Source organism: Hypanus sabinus, chromosome 6 (assembly GCF_030144855.1).
Source record: "Hypanus sabinus isolate sHypSab1 chromosome 6, sHypSab1.hap1, whole genome shotgun sequence".
Taxonomy (NCBI): Eukaryota; Metazoa; Chordata; class Chondrichthyes; order Myliobatiformes; family Dasyatidae; genus Hypanus; species Hypanus sabinus.
Window position 1 is genome coordinate 131974707 of NC_082711.1, and position 17648 is coordinate 131992354.

Consider the following 17648-nt stretch of genomic DNA (forward strand, 5'->3'; position numbering starts at 1 on the left):
AGAACATTGGGGTAGGTGGCTCAGTGACCCAGTGGGAACATTGGGGGAAGTGACCCAGTGGGAACATTGGGGGAGGTGACCCAATGGGAGCGTTGGGGGAGTTGACCCAGTGGGAACATTGGGGGAGGTGGCCCAGTGACCCAGGGGAACATTGGGGGAGGTGAACCAGTGACCTAGTGGGAACGTTGGGGGAGTTGACCCAGTGGGAACACTGGGGGGGAGGGGACCCAGTGACCCAGTGGGAACGTTGGGGGAGGTGGCCCAGTGACCCAGTGGGAACATTGGAGGAGGTGACCCAGTGACCCAGGGGAATGTTGGGGGAGGTGGTCCAGTGACCCAGTGGGAACATTGGGGGAGGTGGCCCAGTGACTCAGGGGAACATTGGGGGAGGTGACCCAGTGACCCAGGGGAACATTGGGGGAGGTGAACCAGTGACCTAGTGGGAACGTTGGGGGAGTTGACCCAGTGGGAACACTGGGGGGGAGGGGACCCAGTGACCTAGTGGGAACGTTGGGGGCGGTGGCCCAGTGACCCAGTGGGAACATTGGAGGAGGTGACCCAGTGACCCAGGGGAATGTTGGGGGAGGTGAACCAGTGACCTAGTGGGAACATTGGGGGAGTTGACCCAGTGGGAACACTTTGGGGGGAGGGGACCCAGTGACCCAGTGGGAACGTTGGGGGAGGTGGCCCAGTGACCCAGTGGGAACATTGGAGGAGGTGACCCAGGGGAATGTTGGGGGAGGTGACCCAGTGACCCAGGGGAATGCTGGGAGAGGTGACCCAGTGGGAACATTGGGGGAGGTGACCCAGTGACCCAGGGGAATGTTGGGGGAGGTGACCCAGTGACCCAGTGGGAACGTTGGGGGAGGTGACCCAGTGACCCAGGGGAACATTGGGGGAGGTGACACAGTGGGGACGTTGGGGGAGGTGACCCAGTGACCCAGTGGGAACATTGGGGGAGGTGAGCCAGTGACCCAGGGGAACATTGGGGGAGGTGACCCAGTGACCCAGTGGGAACGTTGGGGGAGGTGACCCAGTGACCCAGTGGGAACGTTGGGGGAGGTGACCCAGTGACCCAGGGGAATGTTGGGGGAGGTGACCCAGTGACCCAGTGGGAACATTGGGGGAGGTGACCCAGTGACCCAGGGGAACATTGGGGGAGGTGACCCAGTGACCCAGGGGAATGTTGGGGGAGGTGACCCAGTGACCCAGTGGGAACATTGGAGGAGGTGACCCCGTGACCCAGGGGAATGCTGGGGGAGGTGACCCAGTGACCCAGTGGGAACATTGGGGGAGGTGGCCCAGTGACCCAGGGGAATGCTGGGGGAGGTGACCCAGTGACCCAGGGGAATGTTGGGGGAGGTGACCCAGTGACCCAGTGGGAACACTGGGGGGGGGAGGGGACCCAGTGACCCAGTGGGAACGTTGGGGGAGGTGGCCCAGTGACCCAGTGGGAACATTGAGGGAGGTGACCCAGTGACCCAGGGGAATGTTGGGGGAAGTGACCCCGTGACCCAGGGGAATGCTGGGGGAGGTGACCCAGTGACCCAGGGGAACATTGGGGGAGGTGACCCAGTGACCCAGTAGGAACATTGGGGGAGGTGACCCAGTGGGAACATTGGAGGAGGTGACCCCGTGACCCAGGGGAATGCTGGGGGAGGTGACCCAGTGACCCAGTGGGAACGTTGGGGGAGGTGACTCAGTGACCCAGGGGAATGCTGGGGGAGGTGACCCACTGACCCAGGGGAATGTTGGGGGAGGTGACCCAGGGGAACGTTGGGGGAGGTGATCCAGTGGGAACGTTGGGGGAGGTGACCCAGTGACCCAGGGGAATGCTGGGGGAGGTGACCCAGTGACCCAGTGGGAATGTTGGGGGAGGTGACCCAGTGACCCAGGGGAACATTGGGGGAGGTGACTCAGTGGGGACGTTGGGGGAGGTGACCCAGTGACCCAGTGGGAACATTGGGGGAGGTGACCCAGTGACCCAGGGGAACATTGGGGGAGGTGACCCAGTGACCCAGTGGGAACGTTGGGGGAGGTGACCCAGTGACCCAGTGGGAACGTTGGGGGAGGTGACCCAGTGACCCAGGGGAATGTTGGGGGAGGTGACCCAGTGACCCAGTGGGAACATTGGGGGAGGTGACCCAGTGACCCAGGGGAACATTGGGGGAGGTGACTCAGTGACCCAGGGGAATGTTGGGGGAGGTGACCCAGTGACCCAGTGGGAACATTGGGGGAGGTGACCCAGTGACCCAGGGGAACATTGGGGGAGGTGACTCAGTGACCCAGGGGAATGTTGGGGGAGGTGACCCAGTGACCCAGTGGGAACATTGGGGGAGGTGACCCAGTGACCCAGGGGAACATTGGGGGAGGTGACTCAGTGACCCAGTGGGAACATTGGGGGAGGTGACCCAGTGACCCAGTGGGAATGCTGGGAGAGGTGACCCAGTGACCCAGTGGGAACATTGGGGGAGGTGACTCAGTGACCCAGGGGAATGTTGGGGGAGGTGACCCAGAGACCCAGGGGAATGTTGGGGGAGGTGACCCAGTGACCCAGTGGGAACGTTGGGGGAGGTGACCCTGTGACCCAGGGGAATGCTGGGGGAGGTGACCCAGTGACCCAGTGGGAACGTTGGGGGAGGTGACCCAGTGACCCAGGGGAATGCTGGGGGAGGTGACCCAGTGACCCAGTGGGAACGTTGGGGGAGGAGACCCAGTGACCCAGGGGAACATTGGGGGAGGTGACCCAGTGACCCAGTGGGAACATTGGAGGAGGTGACCCAGTGGGAACGTTGGGGGAGGAGACCCAGTGACCCAGGGGAACATTGGGGGAGGTGACCCAGTGACCCAGTGGGAACATTGGAGGAGGTGACCCAGTGGGAACGTTGGGGGAGGAGACCCAGTGACCCAGGGGAACATTGGGGGAGGTGACCCAGTGACCCAGTGGGAACATTGGAGGAGGTGACCCAGTGACCCAGTGGGAACGTTGGGGGGAGGAGACCCAGTGACCCAGGGGAATGTTGGGGGAGGTGGCCCAGTGACCCAGTGGGAACGTTGGGGGAGGTGACCCAGTGACCCAGGGGAATGTTGGGGGAGGTGGCCCAGTGACCCGGTGGGAACGTTGGGGGGAGGAGACCCAGTGACCCAGGGGAATGTTGGGGGAGGTGGCCCAGTGACCCAGTGGGAACATTGGGGGAGGTGACCCAGTGACCCAGAGGAATGTTGGGGGAGGTGGCCCAGTGACCCAGTGGGAACGTTGGGGGAGGTGACCCAGTGACCCAGGGGAATGCTGTGGGAGGTGACCCAGTGACCCAGTGGGAACGTTGGGGGAGGTGGCCCAGTGGGGTGATGGTGAGATGAAGTGAATGTGAGAGGAGAAAGAAGCTGATGGATTTCTGAAGATGGAGGTTGGAAAGAAGGGAGGACCTGGGTAGATCAGTAGGGAAGAGAAACGGAGAGCAGGTTACCTGACGATGGTGAATTCAATGGTCCTCCCATTAGGTTTCAGACTACCCAATCATAATATGAGGTGTTCTTCCTTTAGTTTGCATTTTACTTCAGCCTGGCAGTGAAGGAAGTTAAATATGGACAGGCCGGTGTGGGAAGGGGAATGTGAATTAAAATGATTTGTAACCACTGTAGACAGAGTGTATGTGCCCAGCAAAGCTGTCACCTACTGTGCTTAGTCTCACCAATATTGAGGAGGCCACATCAAGAGTTCTGAATAAAATAAGAAGGTGAATTTCCATCTCAACTGGAAGAGCAGCTTAGGTCCTTGGTGGTAGTGAGAGAGGGACAATTGTTGCACCTCTTTTGGGGAGGGATGAATGGGGAAGGATGATTAGGAAATCAAGGAGAGGATGGCCCCTGTGGAAAGCAGTAAAGGTGGGGTGGGGTATATGTGACAAGCGATGAGATCATATTTTAAATGGTAGAGATATCATATGCTGGATGTGGAGGCTGGTGGGGTGATAGGTGAGGACCAGGGAAACTCTATCCTCATTATGTCTGGGGGAGGCAGGGTGAGAACTGATGTGAAATGGAGACTAGAAAATGCACATTGGCCCCCTCAAGCAACCTAATTGTTGATCTGATTTTCCCATCTCCTCAGTGTGCACCTACCAAAACTCTCCTCAAAATAGTATGAGGGTACATACTCCCTCCTGCCCCTTCTCTAAAGCTCGGGATTAGTGTAACAGTAATCCAAGCTGGTTCCACTCCAACTACAATTTAATTTTGATTCAAGGTGGATTTGGACTCCTTCATGATAAAAGTCTTCTCCCTTTAATCTTGTTGTAGTGTGTGCTTTCTTTACCATTAAAACTAATTCATTCCTTCTTTTACTACTTAACCCTGGGGATCAGTACACAGTCCAGAAAGGGGGTGGCTGCTGACAATATCTACCTGGGCACATGGTAGCATAGAGGTTCGCTTAATGCTATTGCAGCTTGGAGCGATCTGAAGTTCATTTTCCAATTACGGTGTTGTCGGTAACAAGTTTGTACGTTCTCCTTGTGAACTGTGTGGGTTTCCTCACAGAATCCAAATATGTACTGGTTAGTACTGTGGATTGTCTTGTGATTATGTTAGTGTTAAATAGATGGGTTGTTGGGTGGTGCTGGAAGGGCCTGTTCTATGCTGCATCTCTAAATCAATAAAGGGAGAGGAGGGAATGCATTATCAGGACAAATCCATTGTGTAATGTACAGAGAATTCCCACTGGGTCTCCTCATGTATCTGGTCTAGCTGCTGGTCAGGAATTGAGCTCTTTACCCCCAGAGTTTCAACACAAAATGCCCTTGATGACCTTTAAGATGGTTCACTGTCCTTCCATCTCTGAGTTTGGACTCTGGCTCAAGCAGAGTACCTTCCCCATGTTAATGGTGGGAACAAGTTCTACGTGCCTCTCACTGTGGTTGGACAAAGCTTAAAGTAGAACTAGAGTCACAGAGTACTACGGCTTAAAAACCCACTCTTCTGCCCATCTAGGCCATACCGACCTGATATTCTACCTTGTACCATCTACTGCATCCGAACCATATCTCTCCAAACCTCTCCCTTCCTTACAAATGACTCTTAGATGTTACAAATGAACCCACATCTACCACTTCTGCTGGCAGCTTGTTTCACAATTGCACCACCGTCTGAGTGGAGAAATTTCCCCTCAGATTCCCCTTAAATATTTCACCTTCACCCTAAACCTATGACCCAAACTGAGGGAAAAAGCCTGTGTACATTCGCCCTATCTGTATGCTTGTGATTTTATATACCTCTGTAAGGTCTCCCCTCATTCTCCTGCGCTCCAGGGAATAAAGTCCTAACCTATTCAACCTTTTCCTATAACTCAAGTCTTCAGGACCCAGCAACATCCTTGTAGTGAGTGACTAGAACTTCACACAGTATTCTAAATTTTCCCTCACCAACTTCAACATAACATCCCAACTCCTGTTCCAGGGATTCCTTGGGTAAAAGTCCTAACACCACGTGTTCTGGATGGCACTGACCGCAAGAAACTGCAGAGTTGTGGACACATCATGGGAACCAGCTTCCCCTCTACAGCCTCTGTCTATACTTCTTGCCTCCTCAGTGAAGCAGTCAGCCAAATCAAAGACACCATCCACCCTGTACATTCTCTCTTCCCCTTCTCCCATCTGGCAGAAGATAAGAAAGTCTGAAAGCACGTACCACCAGGCTCAACGGCAGCTTCTATTCCACTGTTATCAGAACCTTGTGCAGACATTTTGCATGATGAGATAGACTCAGAATCTACCTGGTTATGATCTTGAACTTCATTGTTTCCCTGTACTGCATGTTTTCAGTAGCTTTTACACTTTATTCTGCATTGGAAAAAGCAGATTATTTTATTCAGCTATAAATTGGTTTTCTTTATTTTAGCTCAATGCACTGTTTAATGATTGGATATGTATGAACAGTATGCAAGACAAACTTTACGCTGTATCTTGGTAGATGAGGCAATAAATCAGTATTAATAATAACAATTTATCATCAACAAGATTTCTTTTTAGGGCAAATCTTTTGAATTTTTCAATAAGGGTTTGCCTGGAATGGGGAACTGCAGTTACAAGGAGAGATTGGATCAGCTCAGTTTATTCTACGGGAGCTTTGGCGGCTGCGGGACGACCTTACAGAGACTTACAAAATTGAAAAGCATAGAGCGGATTGATAGAATTGTTATCCTAGACCAGAACTAGAGGGCAGAGTTTGAAGTAAGGGGTAGAAATTTAAAGGAGAAGTTAGGCTGTCTCACAGAGGGTGATGAGTCTGTGAAGAGGCAGATACAACTGTAAAGTTTAAAAAATGTTTGAGTAGGATAGTGTGAAATCAAGTTTGCGGGTTAAGTGAGTGGGGACATGAGACACTCTCTAAGTTGGTTAACTGTTTACTTACAGGACAATACAGATACTAAACATTCATTAAACCCTTCAAGTTACACTTGGTTACAGATAATTATCTAAACGGTGTGCCTGAAGTGCCAGGTCAAAGAGACAGTGGCAAATACTTATCTAAAGTGTGCACCCAGGCCCACTTTACTACAGCACCCTGCCCCCACTCTGCTGTCTAGTGTTTCTGTGGCGCCATCCACTACCTGATCCTCAGTGACCCAGACAGCAAAAGAGGGAGGGTGGTTTCCGCACACTAGGTTTAAACTCTACCGGTGCTGGGACGTCATCAGCTAAATGGCAGGTAGTGGGGCGGCCTGTAATGCTCTTTACACGGGCCAATCCCTGTCTCCTAGGGGGGAGCATGTTTCGATGAGTGGGTAAGTTTGACATTGTAATAAGAGGCGCAAAGGGATACAGGCCTAACTTAGACAAATGGGATCAGTGTAGAGAGGTAGCACAGGCAGCAATGATGAGGTGAGCCAAGAGCCTGTTCCCACTGCTGCCTGATTCTACCATTCTAAGGATTAAGCAGAACATCGAACTGCTTTCGCTCTCACTTATCAGTGGCACTCTCAGATTAATATCACGTTTATCAATAACCTAAAGCTCATTAGCAACAGAGCCAATGTTCTGAATAGCCACAAGCTCTGAGCCATTGATCAGGTATTGTGGCCTTTTTAAACAACAGTGTTTAACAATGCTAATAACCAGTCTTTTCTTTGGCATGAAGAGGACAAATTCATCTGGACAGAGAGAAATCAGTTGAATTACAGCTTTCATGTTACGTTTAATGGCACAGTCAATAAAGTGGGAGTCTGGCAAAGTGAATTGTTCATGTTCTGCAGAATGTGAATTATTTCCTTGATAGAAGCAACCAAATGAAAAACATGTTGTTTCACATTGAACAAAAGTCCCATTTGTGTCCCCTTGATGTTGCTATATTGTTTTCAATGGTAGAAATCTTCACAGACAGAAAATGCTAAGAGAAAGCCACAAACGTTGCCTCAGACAACAGCAGGGGTCTTACAGCCTTTTGTTATTGGCAAGCTGCCTACCAAGGACAAGTTGAATGGCTGTCCTTCCTACTGTCATGGTCAAAGTAACCAGGGAACTGCTAGAACATGCACAGTGCAGCACAGGACCAAATTAAAATCTTAATTAAACTTATCCCTTCTTACACAATATTCATATTCCTCCATTCTCTAAGAACCTCTTACATTTCTCTATTTTGTTTGCCTCCACTGTACATTGCAGTCACGCACAGCTCCCTGTGTAAACAATTTACCCCTTCACTTCTCCTTGAACCTACTCACTTTCACCTTAAGTGCACACCCTCGAATAGTAGATGTTTTTGCTCCTGGGAGAAAGATGCTAGCTGCCTACTCTATCAATGCCTCTGATTAGCTGTTGAACTTCCATCAGGTCTCCTCTCAGTCTTCACCACTGCAGAGAAAATGTCCTGAGTTTGTCCAGGAAGCATCCTGAGTTTGTCCAGGAAGCATCCTGGTAAAGCTCTTCTCACACCCTCTCCAGACTCCCCACAATGGGGCCACAACTCTCTAGGTGTGGCTCAACCAGAGTTTTGTAAATCTGCACCAAATCTTGAACTGAAGAGTGTGCAGGCAGTCCTGGGGGGATCTTTGTAGATTTCGTACCAGCTGCACTTCTGCTGGGAGAAACATTGATTGGACAAAGGGTATTTTACCTCTGAGTAACTGCTGCAGCTTATTGTCCAGCACTCAATTTGAAATTGTACATCAAATGGACAGACCTCCAGCCTCGACAACTTGAGGAGTCCACAGCTGACAGTGCTGTGTGGCGCGCCCTGACCAGAAAAGCCGCATCTGACTTTGAGGATGACCGATATCAGCACCTTGCAGCAGCGCGAGACCGACGCCACAAAGCTGAGTATGCACCTGTTCCAACAACCTCCATTCCATGTCCAACCCGCAACTGCATGTGTGTTTTGACCTTCAGCCTCTGAAGACACATGCGTATCCACAGATGATTGCAGAATGATTAGTCTTCCTCGGACCCCGACAGACAACCACCTACCTTATAGTTCTGAGTCTCCAGGTCAGAGGTTTGAGTTTCTCCCCTACCACGCAAATACACAATCTAGTGTTGGATTTCAGTATATAACTAGGGCTGCTGCAGCATCAAGGGTGCCACTTTACAGATGAGCCATTAATCTAAAGACCTGCCTGCTTTCTCCAATGAAAGTTCACCTGGTACCATTTGAAATGTGCATCCACTTTCTTCCCTTTAATTTTTAACCCCTCAATCAATATAAGTGAAGCAGTTTGGTTATTATCATATTAGTCAATTCTTGCTACGTGTAGGTTAGTTGTCTTTCCTCACAGCTGCGACTGTCATTTGAAAGGACTGCTTTGGTTGTGAAATCCCAGATAATGCAAGATGGTACCATTCAGGAAGTAGGGAGTCTGCAGAATAACTCAGACAGATTAGGAGAATGGGCAAAGAAGTGGCAGATAGAATACAATGTAGGGAGGTGTATGATCATGCTCTTTAGAACAAAGAATAAAGGCACAGGTTATTTTCTAAATGGAGATCAAATTCAGAAATCAGAGGTGCAAAGGAACCTGGGAGTCCTAGTGCAGGGTTCATTAAAAGTTAACTTGCAGATTGAATCAGTAGTAAGGAAGATAAATGCAATGCTCGCATTTATTTCAAGAGGAATAGAATATAAAAACAAGGATGTAATGCTGAGGCTTTATAAGACACTGGTAAGATCACATTTGGAGGATTGTGAGCAGTTTTGGGCTTTAAGGAAGGATGTGCTGGTATTGGATAGGGTTCAGAGGTGAGCCATGAAAGTGATCCCAGGAGTGAAACAGTTAATGTACGAGGAGTGTTTGATGGCTTTGTTCCTGTACCTGCTGGAGTCTAGAAGAATGAGGGAGTATCTTATTGAAATCTATCAAATATTAAAAAGCCCAGACAGAAGGAATGTTTCCAAAAGTGTGAGAGTCTCGGATCAGAGGACACAGCCTCAGAATACAAGGACATCCCTTTGGAACAAAAATGAAGAGAAATTTGTTTAGCCAGAGGTTGGTGAATCTGTGGAATTCATTGTCACAGATGGTTGTGAAGGCTAAGTTGATAAGCTGTTGATTAGTCAGAGTGTCAAAGGTTACAAAAAGAAGGAAGAAGAATGGGGTTGAGAAGGACAATAGATCAGCCATGATGGAATGGTGGAGTAGATTCAATGGGCTGAATGGCCTAATTTTGTTCCTATGTCTAATGGACTTAGAGTCTAACATAAGAATAGGATCGTCAGGAGATCATACAGCCACTCAAGCTGCTCCTCTACTCAATATGAACAAGACTGATGTGGGGAGTTTAGGCCAACACTCCCATCTAGATTTTCCCAGGCAGTAACCTCTTTCTTAGCCTTGAATGTGACCCCCTGTCCACAACACCGAGGGATGTTGAATTCCAAAAAAATTACAAACTTCTGACTGACTGAGTGACCTTTCATCCTAAAACTATGCTCTTTATCTTTGGATTACAACTCTCTCCAACAGTGGGAGAATCTTCATAGCACTGAGCTGTCAATCCCCCTTGTGGTTTAGTGAGACACAAAAGATATTGCAGGTGCTCGAAATCTGGAGCAACACACACCAAAAACTGGAAGAATTCAGCAGGCCAGGAAGCATCTGTGGAGGCAAATGGACCTTCAATGTTTCAGATCAGAATGAAGGGTTTCAGCTCGAAACTGTCCACTTAATTCCATGGCTGTTTCCTGATCTTCTGAGTTCCTCCAGCCTTCTGTGTGTGATGCTTCAGTGAGATTGTTCCTCATTCTCTTGAACTTCGCAGAGCGTAGGTCCATTCTGCGTGTTCCTTCCTATAAGAACACTGATAGACTAAATGACAGGATCTAACTTAAAGGAGACCAACCCAAGTCATGTTTCTGGTGTTGATTTCAGCCCACCCTTTAAGTCATATTGATACAGCCTTCACAGGGGATGTGGAAGTATATAATGCTTGAGTAACTCTGACAGTTTTCAGTTATGAAATGGATTGCAGGTTTTGCTCTGCTGTGTTAGGAATGATTCATCCCACAGTTCCTGTTGGGAGAATCTCTGTGAGGCAAGTTTCAATTCATTTCTGAAGTCAGTAAACAATGTAGGGAATAAGATATTATAGAGGGCAGTCAATTACCTGTGATCTCTCTCTCATCCACTCAGCCCCTCAATTTTGTGTCCTACACACTGAAAATCTGCCAGATTAAACTACTGAATATTCTAGCTCCCTGCCAAGTGTCTAAAGTGCCTGCCCAGATGATGGTTCAAGCAGATTTACTGTCTTATCACAGAAGTACACTCTTAAATAGGGATGTACTACAAGAACCCTGATGCCCTTAACTTCCCCAACAATTATGGTCATGGTGGGAAGTGTACATCACCAGGCTAGAAGGGAAGGAAGATGGGAGCTATTCTAAATGTTGGCAGCTTATGTCTTTCAACATATCATCTACCTTGTTATTCAGAGGTAATAACCGGCAAATATAAACATTAGCTGGAAACACAAACTCCTGTGTCAGCTTTGGCTCAGCGGGTAGCACACTTGGTTCTGAGATTTGTGGTCATGAGATTGAAACCTCAAAGTATAGGCTGGCACTCCAGGACAATCTTCCCAAGAAGATATTAAAACAAAGCTCTGCCTGCTCCTTTTGGGAGCTGATACCTTTCCCATATACTGATTAGAAGAAAAGTAGGGGTCGTTGTTGAATGTTGATCCTCTAGATGACATGAAAAATATGATTTGATTCTCACTTCAATGTGAGGTTTCTGTGTGTATATTGGTTTCTTATGCGTCTTCTGTTAAATTGATGGAAGAAATATGCCAAGCACTGCACTTTTAGAAAACTTAGTTGTCTAGATGGGAGGCTAACTGGAGATATTTCCACCAAAGGAGGCATAAGGCACTCCTTCCCTCTGCTAGCCTGCAGGCAACCCTTGGGCAAGGTGTTTCACCTGCTCAGTCCCCCAATAAGAGTCACGTGAAGCCATGGGAATAGGCAGCGGATGGTCGTGGGAGCAGCTGGTGCACATCATGTCCTGGTTTTGCGACCAGTGACACCAGGCAGACAATCTCTGAAGAGTATTGATAATGGCTGGGGTCACCCATCTTGTAAAGACACTGCCCAGAAGAAGGTAATGGCAAATCAGTTATGTAGAAAAATTTGCAAGAACAATCATGGTCACCATGATTACCTACGTCATATGGCACGGCACATAATGATTATCAGTTGCCTAGAAAGCTTTTGGGACATCCTACAATTATGGAGGGCACTATCTGCAGTAAATGTAACTCTTTCCTTTAACATTTGTAGAAGGTAAGGGAAGATAACTCAGTCAGATTCGGTTATCCTCCTTTGGATCCCAGCAGTGGAAGCATATGTTGCTGCATATGGCACTTTCAGAGTCTCAGACTAACTAACCACCCCTTGTCAACACAAAATGGAAATTGCATTGGTGACCTTGATATTCTGGGTGGGTTGATAAAGTAAAGCTGCACACTCGCCCATCAGGCCAAACCACAGGAACACAAATGGTAGCAAATTGGGAACGTTTTGGTGTTGAGTGAAATGATGCTTGGTTGACTTCACCCAAAGAAAAGTGCTTATTTTTATTCTTCTGGTTGGAGAGTTAAGGAAAGGATGTGCATAGAAATAGCTGACTTGGACACGATGGCATTGAAAACAAACAAAGTATAGAGCCATTTTAAGTCACTGTGCCACTCTTTAATCAGTGTTTGTTTAAACTAGTGTATCATTTGAAAGTAACTATTAATTTAATTCTGACAGGCAGATTTCCATTACAGACACTCTGTAATGTTGCCAATACTTTGTACACAATGGAAGGACATTTAAAAATAAGTGAAAAACAATCTACATGATTTTAAACTGTCCAGGGACAAGCCAATATTTGTTAAAGTGCATCCTAATACACAGCCAGCATAACTAAAGGACCCACTCACCCTGCCTAGATATACTCTCTTCTTCCCTCCCCCATTGGGCAGAAGGCTCAAAATCTTAAAAGCATGTAGCACCAGGCTCAAGGACAGCTTCTACCCCACTGTGGTAAGACTACTGGGCATGGTAAGGTGGACTCTTGGCCCCACAATATGCCTCATTGAGACCTTGCACTTTATTGTTTACCTGCTCTTCACTTTCTCTGCAGCTGTAACACTTAATTCTGCATCCTGTTGTTGTTTTACTTTGCTACCTCAATGCACTGTCTAATGAATAGATCTGTATGAACAGCATGCAGGACAAGATCCTCACCAAGTCTCAGTGTATGTGACAATAATAATAAACCAATTTTTAACTTATTTGCATTACACTGAGCTGAATATTGTCGATCCATTCCCCTCTTGCACCTTTAGTGTGGCCACCCTGTGCTCCTTTTCTCTCTGTACGCAAATGAATTATGGAATCGTACAGCAAGGACCACAACGACCCAAGTCAAAGTCAAGGTTGAGTTTATGGTCTTATGCACAAGTCCAAGGAAAACCATATTTGTCATAGCACCACAGACAAATAAGAAGCGTTAACAAGAAATACATAAATTACACACAATTTTTATAAGAAAGTACACAATTAGACAACAGAAAAACTAAATTTTATTTCGGGTTCAAAGTGCAACCCACTGAATCATGTTACAAAAACTAATTTCCTGAAGCATGGTGACCTTCATGATCTACCTCACTAAGGAAGCCTAGCTAGTACTTTGTCTGGGTTGAGAATTAACTTAATGGCTTTTGCGGTCTCTGGGCTGGAAATTATCTTACATAATCAATGCAACACTTTATGTTCTTTTCAAGCATCTTATATGAGCAGTACTGAAGTTGTCCTTGAGCCTATTGTTTTGTACTGTTAAGCATTTGTATCTTTTGCTCAGTTGGAGGAGGGAGGAGATTGAATGACCAGGGAGGGAAAGATCCTTAACTACAGAGGCAACCAGGAGGTGTAAGCAGAGTCCATGGAGGGGAGGCTGGTTTTTGTGATGGACTGGGCTGCATTCTTAACTGTGCAGTTCCTTGGAGTCTTGGCATGATGTGTCTGGACAAGACACTTTCTTTGATTCAGGAATCTTAGTTTGCAGCAGAAAAAGATAGCTTGCAAAATTTCTGTAAGTTTGATCCCCTGTAAGGACAAAGGACACTGGGATACTGATGAAATACTGACTTCAACGAACGAGGAAATAAGCACAGGACAGGGAAGGTGAATTTGAAAGTGTGAATTCAATGTCATTGGCTATGGAGAAGAGAAGAGCTGGGTTAACCAAAATGCAAAGGACATGAAAAAAGTGAGAATTCTATATTAAAAAAAGCATTTGAAATTTTAAAATCTCCACCAAATCACTGCCCGAAGAAATTAGACTTAAATGCATTTAATTGTTCAGTTTTTCTCTTAGTGAGTTTTATAGTCATTAACAATTTTGCATCATAATAGTAGTTTGCTTCCTCCCTGATCATTTTCTGTAGCAACTTCAATGGCAAATTAACATGCAACTTCAGTAATGTCATAGGGAGGATGAGGGAGATGCTGATTTGGCTTATGAAGGACCGATGCAAATCAAACAGCAAATTGCAATGATAATGGGGTATCTTTCCAGTCACCAGCTGCTGGGCAGTTTACTCATTAACAGTGAAAGACATTGTTCCCTTACTGATGATGTCTAGCAAAATCTGAGCCCTGGCTGTTAGGACAATTGTACTGAGTGACAGCAACATTTCTGCAAATGAAGCATCTGAAAGGAACATTTGAGCTAACACTGTTAGTAAAACAGCCTTCAGAAAGATGTTGTTTAAACAGCTCGATCCAAAATGTGGCGCAACAGTGTTATTATGTAACACTATTTATGTAATTTATGTAACGGCTATTTATGTAAAGCCGATAATATTCATTTCTTTGTCGGTGCATTTGGGGCTTGTCAACAAAAGTTGACAGAGCTATTTCCAACCACATTTACATGTGATTAATAGTTTATTGACTTACCTTTAGCGATCAGTAGCTTCTAGACAAGTGTCGACAGATGAAGTAATGACTGTTTTTCAGATTCCCTCAAATGAGCTGTATGCCACAAAAGTTGATTTTAGTTCAGCTTTCCATTAAATCAGTACGATGCAAATGACACCTTGACAGTTCTGTACAGCTCTGTGCAGAACTGTTGGTGGGTCATGTTCTCCTACCCCTTCACCGTATGCTTCTCTGGTTTCTGTTCTTTGATCTCTTTCCCCAGAAGGAGCCTGCGTGTTTTTAACCTTTGGGAAATTAGCAAGTTTGTATCCCACCTTCCATCATCTGTGGTGCTGTACTTGGAAAAGGAAACATATTTAGATTCTTGTTTAGAAACATAAAAGCATTGAAAATAGGAACCTGCTCTGCTCTGCAATATGATCATCTTTGATCATCCAAATGTAGTAACACAAAGAGTACTGGAGGAACTCAGCAGGTCACGTAGCACCTATATATGGAGGGAAATAGTCAGTGTTTTGGGATAATTTGAGCTAACATTGTGAGAACTTATTCAGAAAGATGTTGCTTAAACAGCTCAATCAAAACTTGTGGTGCTCAGAACCCTATTTTATGGAGCTGATGATATTCATTTCTCACTCTCAGCCCAAAATGTTAAATGTCCATTTCTCTCCATAGATACTGCCTAAAATTCCTCTAGATTGTGTGTTGCTTCAGATTGCATCACGTACAGTCTCTCTTGTTCCAACTTTCTCCCCATATCTCTTACAACCATAGAGCACTACAACACAGAAACATGATGAACTGTTCTTCTGCCTCACACCATCAACCTATGGCTAGACCATTGCCCTCCATACCCCTTGCATCCAGGTACTTAACCAAACTTCTCTTAAACATTGCAATCAAACCTTCATCCAACACTTGCACTGGCAGCTCATTCCTCTGAGTGAGGTTTCTCCTCATGTTCCCCCTAAACTTCTCACCTTTCACCCCTAACCTGTGACCTCTAATTGTAGCCCTACCCAACTTCAGTGGAAAAAGCCTGCTTGCATTTACCTTATTTACCTTCAATCTTCTATGTTCCAAGGAATAAAGTCCTAACCTATTCAATCTTTCCTTATAACTCAGGTCTTCCAGATCCGGCAAAATCCTTGTACATTTTCTCTGTACTCTTTCAAGCTTATTTACATCTTTCTGGTACATAGGTGACCAAAACTGCACATAATACTTCAAATTAGGCCTCACCTTCTTATACAGCTTCAAGGTAACATCCCATCTTCTGTACTCAATACTTTGATTTATGAAGGTCAACGTGCAATAAACTTTCTTTGTAACCCTATCTACCTGTGCTGCCACTTTCAATGAATTATGGACCTGTATTCCCGGATCTCTTCGCCATACCCCACTCCTCAGTGCCCTACCGCTCGCTGTGAAAGACCGACCCTGGTTGGGTCTACCAAACAGCAACACCTTGCACTTGTCTGTATTAAATTCCAACTGTCATTTTTCAGCCCATTTTCATTTGGTGCAGATCCCGCTGCAAGCTTTGAAAGTCTTCCTTGCTGTCTTGGTGTCATCCACAAATTGCTGCCCCAGTTAACAGCATTATCATCCAGATCATTGATTGATACATATATGACAAACAACAATGGACCGAGCACCAATCCCTGCAGCATTCCACTAGTCACAGGCCACAGTCAGAGAGGCAACCCTCTACTACCACCCTCTGGGGTATTGGACTCTGTGGGTGATTTGGTACGGTGTAGTTAGGTAGATAGTCAAGAGTCTGTTTGCCAGTGTGGAATGGCCAAATACTATAGGGCATAAGTTCAGAATGAGAATCAGGTTTATTCGCACTGATTATGCATTGTGAAATGTGTTGCTTTGTGGCAACAGTAAGGAATAGCAGTGGAGGCCAAGTCATTAAGTATATTTAAAGCGTAGGTTGATAGGTTCATGATTAGTCAGGGTGTCAGAGGTTCTGAGGAGTAGCCTTGGATTGGTGAGCCATTATAAAAGCCATATAATAAATAATCAATGGCGTAACAGATTTAATGGGCTGAATGGCCTAATTTGCTCCTTTGTTTTATGGTCTAATGAAGTAGTGCATCAGAAATCTGATGATGGAGGGGAAGAAGCTGTTTATGAATTGCTGAGTGTGGGCCTTCACGCTTCTGCACTTCTCCCCGAGGGCAGTAATGAAAAGAGTGAATGTACCAGCTAGTGTGTGGGGGGGGGGACATTTGTGAGGCAGGTTTTTATACACTAAGTGGGAAATGCCTGGCGCGAAAGTGATAGAAGGTAAAGTTTAAGAGGCCTTTAGACTGACAGATAAAGTGGCAGAGAATGGGAGGATGTGCATGCAGATGGGATCAGTTCGATTCTCTTCATAGTGAGGACAAGCATTGTGGGTTGAAGCGTTTGTTGCTGTACTATGTCTTTCTACATTCTGTGTTCTAAAAATTGTGAGGCACGTGAGGTTGGGGCTTTGAAGCGGTTGGTGTGCCCTGCTCAACCTAACCCTGATGTATGACAGAACCTCAGAAGTTCACAGCCAAAGACACTTCGTCTAGAAGTTCAGTTGTTCTAATAGAGGAGGAAATGTGATGACCAATTAGCAAGGTCCCACCAGCAGTGAACAGCCAACCTACTTCCAGTGGCTGAACTGACCGGGCTGACAGTAAGGAGTTAGCAACTGAGCCATAACTGTTAACAATTTCTCAGAAACAGACTACTGCTCCTGCTTCCTTCAGTGAAAGGTCTAACCTTGCTACACCACTTCCTTATGGCACTCAACAGAGACAAGAGTCTTAGAATGGGTCTCAAAGTTTAAAATATATTAACCAGCAAAGTACGTATACATTAAACAACCTTGAGATTCATCTCCTAACAGGCAGCCACGAAACAAAGAAACTCAGAAAAGACTTTAAGAAAGACCATCAAACATCCAGTGTGCAGAGAAGATAAAAAAACATTAAACACGAGCAAACAGCGTTCTGAAGTGAAGTCCACAAAGAGTTTGTCCACGAACTCTTAGCTCAGCGCAGAGCCAAGTAAATGACATAGAGCAGCAAGCTGAATCGGCCCAACTCTCGCCTCAGGCCCCGACACCCTAACCTTTTCAATCTGGCCCGACACCTAAATCGTCATCCAAACATTGGTTTCAGTCGCTTCGATACGCTCTAGGGCCTGGACCCTGCTGCCTTGATTCAGCTTGTACCTGACATTTCCCA

At 46.5% G+C, this 17648-nt stretch overlaps 1 protein-coding gene across 5 annotated transcripts in view; it reads left to right on the forward strand.

The window, feature by feature from the left end:
• The window catches only part of LOC132395842 (protein spinster homolog 1-like), a 209040-nt gene that overhangs the window by 171166 nt on the left and 20226 nt on the right, over positions 1-17648 (forward strand). The window lies entirely within an intron of this gene.